This window comes from Geospiza fortis, unplaced genomic scaffold (genome assembly GCF_000277835.1).
Source record: "Geospiza fortis unplaced genomic scaffold, GeoFor_1.0 scaffold59, whole genome shotgun sequence".
In the NCBI taxonomy this organism is placed as follows: Eukaryota; Metazoa; Chordata; class Aves; order Passeriformes; family Thraupidae; genus Geospiza; species Geospiza fortis.
In genome coordinates, this window is record NW_005054381.1 from 3,125,219 (window position 1) to 3,132,792 (window position 7,574).

The window sequence follows — 7,574 nt, forward strand, 5'->3', positions numbered from 1 at the left end:
CACTCCAAGGGAGACATGGAACAAAGGATGGAGCAACACAGAGGTACTGCAGTAATTCTCTGTTGAAATCAAAGCAAATATAAAACAAAAGATGGAGTGACACAGCAGTGTTGTGGATAGCCTCCATGGAAAACAATGCAGCTAATGAAAACTAAGTCAAAGGTATGATCTAGATAGAAATCAAAAGCTGAACTTTGCTTAACTCAGAAATACATATTACTTTTCTCACCTCTATTTATGCTACTAACTAAAGTCAATCAAATTCCACCTAATCTGTAAATGACATCAACTGTAACTTTATCTTTCCCCAAGAAAATATTATAAATATGGCTGAACTGGAGAGGGAGGTCAGGAGACTCCAACATTTTTGTGGTCAGTTATTATCAGTGGCAACCTCTAAACCTGTCACAGTCTTCTCTAAGCAGTGCTAATAAACTGCTCAGTGTGAGTCACAGAATCACAGAACCACAGAATGATTAACGTTGGAAAAGTCCTCCAAGATCAGGTGTCACCAACATCTACTCCTTCCATTCCCTGCTCTTTCCATTTCTGCCAATACATTCAGAAACAAACTTGCACAAATTCCCATTGAGACCAACCCTACACTGTTCTGACACATCTCCACACAGGGACCAGAATAAAACTGAGAGGAGGAGAACAGACAGAGGAATGAGCTGGAGCCTCCTTACTGATGGCTCATACAAACACAGCCCAGCTCAGGGCAGCTTTAGTTGAGTGTTCTGCATGTTCCACAACATTCAACTACAGGTTTGATCAAAATGTCAAGATTTGTTTTGAAAAATCAGTATTTTATAGCAGGAATATAAACATTGTGCCTCAACCTTGTCAATGAATTCTCTCTCCTTTCGGATACACCTTGCTGTATTTCCTGCTTCCATTCAACCAAAAGGAATTTTTGGAGGTTTTGACACCTCTGTTATTTCCGCTATTCACTGTTTTCCTCAACTTTGTTCCTTCCTTAAAGATTCTGTATTCTTGCTCCTTCCTACCAAGACAAATAATGCAAACCTCTAAATATTTTGATTTCTAAAACCTCCTCCATATTATACATCCTAAATAGTGGCTATTTATGGAGTCTATAAAACCTCCATCTTATGGTGTACTTCAGCTATAGATAGAAACCAAACACAGTATCTTTGGATCCATTACCAGGACAGGTTGGGGATGTGGGAGGAAACCTCTGCTCAGCCCTGGGGGTAGCCTGCTCCACCACATCACCTCCTGGGCTGGAGCCATGTCTGGGGGATCACTTTATCACAGTGCTCCTGGGAGCTGCTGGATCACTAATGTGGGAAACTGGGTTTAACTGCGAGCAAACCAGTTGGAAACAGAAAGAAAATGACTGGGGCCAGAGATCCCAGGGTGGTGCAGCTCCAAGCAAGATCTCAGATGAGAAGAAGTATTTTCAAGAAGAATTGAGACTTTCCACATTGAATTGAAGTCTGCAAGATGATAAGTGGCCTAGAAAGAGAGACAAAGCAAATAGTTACTGTCTGCCCCAGAGCAGGAGCCACGGATTATTCAATGGAGGGGGCAAGAGGAAGGTTCAAAAGGAACAGAGGGAGGCAGCTCTTCACATGAGGAACTCCTTGCCAAGGGACATGGTGAGGACAAGGAAATTTTCTTGAGTCTGAGCTTGGATTTCAGGGTGATAAGCTTGAGAAGATTTGGAAAATGAGAATGGTTGGAGGCTGGGAGCACACTCCAGGGTGCAGTACAAATATTGATCTGTCTCTTCAAGGGGTCTGCTGTGACCACATCTAGAGGTATCAAGGCTGACGTAGATGGATCCTTAGTCTACATCCTCTGTGACTGTTCATCTTTGATTCTCCAGGACAATTGGTCCAACAGAACCATCAGGGCTACAGAGCAGCTTACGAAATTGCATTGAAATCCCTGGACTGAAATCTACAGGGACACCAGGATGTGCCTCCAGAGAAATATTTTTGGTAAATGTCAGCAGAAAGACTCCAACAGTTTCTAAGCACACAGCAAGGCAGAAATAAATTGCTGCAGTCCATGCAATTTTCCAAGACAAATTTGCAGCAGATATAAAAGCTTCACTTTGTGACCAGGAGTCTAAAAGAGCAGGATGTGGCTGGATGGCATGTTGGAATGTGGCCCTCACAGACATGTGGTGGTACTTCCCAAGACAGCCAAATGATGCCTCTGCCGCAACTCCTTTGTTTCCCCAACAATGTCCTCAGTACTAAGCAGCAACTGGCCTGGAACTGATCAGGGCTTGTCCAGCAGCTGCAGCAGAGCATGACAGGTTTAGCCACAGTTCAGAGAAAGGAAAAGAAAACCATTTGGTGTTGGGTTTTAGACGGGTAGGACCTGAGGCTGCCGAGCAGCAGAGTGACAGCTGCATTGTCCTTGCACACTCTGCCGCCTGTTGTCATCAGCTGGAGGTACGGGGACATCTGCAAGTTAGGCCACAGAGTTGCAGGAATCCTGAAAACAACATTTGACAAGAGTACTGGTCGATGTTGGATCATGGAAAACATAGAAATCATGGAGTCATTCAGGTTGGAAAAGACCTCTAACATCATTGAGTACAGCACTGCCAAGGCCACCACTAACTGTAGCCTTAAGCATCACATCTCTATTTCTGTTAAATCCCTCCAGGGATGGTGACTCCACCACTGCTCTGGGCAGCCCATTCCAATGCTTGACCACTCTTTCAGTGAAGAAATTTTCCTTAATATCCAATCTGAACCTCCCTTGGTTCAACTTGAGGTGTTTCCCCTTGTCATATCACTCGTTCCCTAGGAGCAGAACCTGACCTCCACCTGGCTCCACCCTCCTGCCAGGGAGTTGTAGAGAGCCAGAATGTTTCCTGTATCATAAAGGGAAGAAAGGGATATACTGGCTCTCCACATTCATGCTCATGCCCTGCTGCAGTACCTGCCTTGTGCTCTCCCAAGACTGCTCTGCAATGAGCACACAGCTCCCACACTCAACTCACAACACCCCAAGTCTCACACGGAAATCCTTTCCTCAGTAATCCAACTCTGGCAGCCAAAGCTCCCAATACAGAAATAAAGGAAGAATTTATTCACAGAAAGGGTTATCAGATATTGGAATGGGCTGCCCAGGGAGGTGGTGGAGTCATCATCCCTGGAGATGACTGGATGTGACACTTAGTGCCATGGTCTAATTGACATGGTGGTGATCAGTCATAGGTTGGACTTGATGATCTCAGAGGTCTTTTCCAACCAATTGATTCTGTGAAATCAGGCTTGCCATGTCCTGCCTTGGAAGAGACCTGGGCTTGGTGGGGTGCTCCAGCTGGACCTGCTGGCCATGCCAAGGGGACACTGTCCAGCAAGTGGCAAAAACACTTCCCACCTCCAGGTCCTGCTCATGAGCTGGTTTCTGACCTAGGCATTTGCCCCTGCAGCCCAGTGTCCCTGTGGAGTTCAGGTCTGCAGATCCTGCAGATCCATCTGGAAACCTCTTCAGTTTGGTTTTGAATTCTTGGGCAAGCAGAGGCAGTTGCTGAGGCTTCTGTGCAGAAAACACAGCAGATGATGTTTTGGGGTTACAGCCCTCCTTGTAACACCTAGTCAAGTAGGAGACCTAGACAGGACACAGGTGAGGGCCCCATGGACCTCAAGCACCTTAGCCAAGCAGTCCTCTCCAAGACCCTCTCCCAATCCCAGACTGTTCACCTTCAATGCTCTCCAATGCTCTCCCAGGTCCTGCACCAAGACTGTCCCTGCCCCACATAGCAGCCCAAGGTCTCTTTGGAAGCACGAGCAAAGACTCAGCAGCAACACCTGTTTGCCCAAAGCATTCAAAACATGGGATCAAAAGATGAAAATTCTCCCCGTGCTCCCATGCCTGCTCCTCCTGGCACAATCTTTGCCCCCCAAGGACCCTCCTGCTGGGTCTGGACCACTACCCTGCCCTTTCCAGCTGGGTACTTTGGCTCAGAAGTTGTTTTTATCCTAGAGTCTGAGCAAATTACCCTATCACCAGGACAGAGCTGCATCTGGGGCCGCAGGATTTGGTTTATGGAAGGCCTGACAGCCACTGCCCTTTCAAGATGTGGCCCCAGGAACTGCTCGTCTGCTTGGGTGCAATCAGGATGGTGTGCCTTGGAACGTGTAAAGGGACTACTGAAGGGGATCCATTTGGGATCCATTTTTCCCACCTCCAAGGGTGAAAGGGCAGGATCTTAGCACAGCCCACTCTGGCACAGCCAGCGAGATAACAGAGGAAGGACTGTGGAGCTCTGTGATTCTGTTTTCCTGTTGAAACAAGGTGGATCTGTGCTCTCCCTGAGCCCAGGCCAGGCCACGGGAGGATGATGTGTGTTGCAGCAGTACCCTGGGAGTCTCCAGCTCTGGCTGGGGAGGGAATTGTAAAAACAGACTCTAGCTCCCAGCCCCCGCAATAAGAGCATCCCTGAGCCCTGGACAGGGCCCATTGCCCCTGCAGTCCCTTCTGGCCCCTCTCCTGCCACTTGTCCTTCCCCTTTGGGTTAAGGATGTCCTGACAGAACGGGAGCAGACCCTCTTTAGGGTCCTGTGGACAGGAGCCTCTGGGCATAGAGCAGGAAAAGGAAACTGCCCTACGGAGCCCTGCAACAGGGGAAGGATGAGCTCCAGTCCCACCCGCTTGGCCTGAGCAGCACTTGATGGGTGCCACATACTGCTCAGCAAGAAAAAAGAGAGGGCACACATTGTCCTCTCCATGTCCAGACAATGTCTGTCCCCATACAGGCCAGACACTCCTATGAAGGGCTCTGCCATCACCCTTCAGTCCAGCCTCTTGGACAGGAGGAGGACAGAGCATTCAGACCAGGTGAACCCCAGACATGGCTTCCAAAAAGGACCTGCTGCGGAGGAAGAGCCCAACCTGCTCTACCTCCACACCCTGCTCAGTTTCAGCCCTTCCCCATTATTTCCCCATGGAACCTGAGACAGAGGAACAGATGCTCCACAAGAACAGTTCTGTGCCTTCCCCTCTCAACTATCTGAAAACAAGGCATCCTCTCCCACTGGAAAGGAGCCTCTCAAATCCCTGCAAAGCCCCACAGCACATTCTAGCAGAGATGCTGCATGAATGGGCCAGCCCAGGGTGGTCTGACAAGCCGCTCATGGGCTGGATCCCAGTTCCATCCTGTTACAGCCCATTCCTGGGGGAGGCAGGAGCAGCCAGTAGAAACAGCCTGTTCTGTCCCATATCCAAGCATCATCCTCTGCTGTTGGGTCGGTGGGAGAAATGAAGCACTCGATACGAATGATCAGCAAGTCTCATTTATTGATTATCGATACATGTTTTTATACTAGTGTTAATGAAACTCATGCATAGTGCAAAAGTAAGCTCATGATTGGTTACATGGTTAAAGGTCAAACACGCCTAGGTCTGCATTATTGCGGTTTATTCGGCTGGGACTTTTTCACATTCCTGTTCCTGTCTTGTATGCCATTATTGTCTAAACAGCTGCACCCCTAGGACACTCTATCTCTGCTTTAGACGGAGGCTGAGAGCTAAGTTTGTTATCCTTCACACCCTTGGTCAGCCAGCTGTATCAGGGAGTGACCCTTGTCAGCTAACCACTGCTCCACACTCTGCTCCTGCCCAGGTCCCAGAGAGAGCACTGAGCCCTGGCTAGGGAAGAAGAGGATGTGGCTCTGCTCTTCAGGAGGAGGGTGTAGCTGCACCAGGCCTCAGCCTAGTGGTCCCTTGCCATGGGCTCCAGGAGCAGGATGTTCTGAGCGAGGTGGAGGGTGGGAGAGGTCACAAGGATACTGTTGTCCTTTGTCCAGTGCTCTCCTTTGCTCCTCCTTTCCTCCATCTCTACTCAGGAAAGATGTAATTTCTTCAATTATTAATCATCTTGCTGCAACAGTGGATGAATCAAACCCATTAAACCTCCTCTGGGAGCAGCCCCAAGGTAGGAGGCAGGTTTCCAGAAAGTACATTAAGGATAATGCAGACAGGCAGTTGAGACAAGCCACAGTGGGAGGAATGGCCTTGCTGCTCTATGCAGGCCATTTCCCATCAGCTGGGATTTGATATCCAATGCACAGGGACTGGGAAGGCCTGTGATGCAAACAGCCTGTCACACACCCTGCTGGGCAGCTCCAGGAAGGTCCTGGTGTGACAATCATTTCAGCTGAAAAGCCACAATAGAGAGATATGCTGGGAGAATTGCTTATACAAGAGCTCCTGACAGCCCACATGCTAAAAAGCTATTTCCAGATTGCCCCATCATCCCAGCAGTGCTTTGCACAGTTCCTCCCCACCCGGAGCAAAGTCATTGATTTGTTACGATCTGCTTTTAAGGATGCAGGAACCCAGCTGGCACAACCCCAGCACAGCCCATTTGCTGTACCTGGGGATTCAGTTTTCAGTCCCTTCACAAAAAAAAAAAAAAAGTAATTTCTCCCAGTATTGCAGAAATGTTCCAAGTGAGAAATTCGCCTCTGGAATAGGATGGTAGTCCTGGTCAAAATTACAGGAGTCATCAACTCACCAGGTTGAGAGAATCCCAGAATGGTTTGGGTTGGAAGAAACTTAAAGCTCATCCTGTCACTGAAACAACAGGAAAAACACAACCTTTGCAACAAATTTTAATGTTAGAGAACTCAAGCATTATTTTATTCTGGCCAGGATGATGTTCTGGCCAGAATGTGCCACAGAACTAATTTCATCCACACATTGGGTCGTGCAAAGAAAATAATTCCATCACACATCTCTTTTCTAGATTTTTCACATACTTATACAATCAAAACTCAGAGAGATTAATTGGTTCAATGTTTATTGGTCCCAAGTTACACAGTTCTTGGAATTTGGTTTCCTATTGGTTGTTGATCCCTTCACCTGAGCTGCTAATCAGGTCCTCTTTCTTCTCTTATGACCTTTTTCCAGACCAAATGTCTCCAACACACCAGGAAGGATGTTCATTAATAGTCACTTACCTCTCGTGCATCCTCTGGTCCCTCCCAGTCCCTTGAGATGTTAAGCTCATCAGGTCTTGCCCAGGGAACAGTCTCTTGAAAAGAAACTTCCATTTCCTTCCTGGGCAAAGATGAACAAAACCCCTGATTAAAGTTAGTTTAAAAATGTAGAAGTTGTATAGTTTCCAACAATCCTGTTCCACCCCCTGCCATGGGCACACCTTCTACTTGACCAGCTTGCTCCAAGCTCCGTGCAATGTGGCCTGAATAACTTCAGGGATGGGGCAGCCACAGCTTCTCTGGGCAACCTGTGCCAGGGCTTCAACCACCCTTACAGCCAAGAACTGCTTCCCGATATCCAATCTAATTCTACAAAAATCTCTGATCCGAGTGACAGGACCAGAGACACAGGCTTAGATCAGGTTACAATAAAACACAGTCCAGCTGTTCAGGGGAAGCAAAATCCTGCTCTCACCTTTGCTCTCTTCTTTTTCAGACACCTGCAACCTCATTTTGCCCCTCTGCCAATGCTACATCCTTCCTGCTGGGCTCTGCCAGCGGTACCTGGAGCACCCCCTCCAGAGCTCCCACCCACAGCCCGGATCCCACAAAGGCAAAGCCTCACACAACCCTTCCCCT

At 48.1% G+C, this 7,574-nt stretch overlaps 1 long non-coding RNA gene across 1 annotated transcript; it reads right to left on the minus strand.

The window, feature by feature from the left end:
• Positions 1-5,272: 5,272 nt before the first annotated feature.
• On the minus strand, positions 5,273-7,531 carry LOC115948351. Its single transcript, XR_004082171.1, has 3 exons — positions 7,157-7,531; positions 6,957-7,056; positions 5,273-6,570 (listed from the first exon to the last, which is right to left on the minus strand). It is a non-coding gene; the product is annotated as an uncharacterized LOC115948351 (long non-coding RNA).
• Between the last annotated feature and the right edge of the window lie 43 nt (positions 7,532-7,574).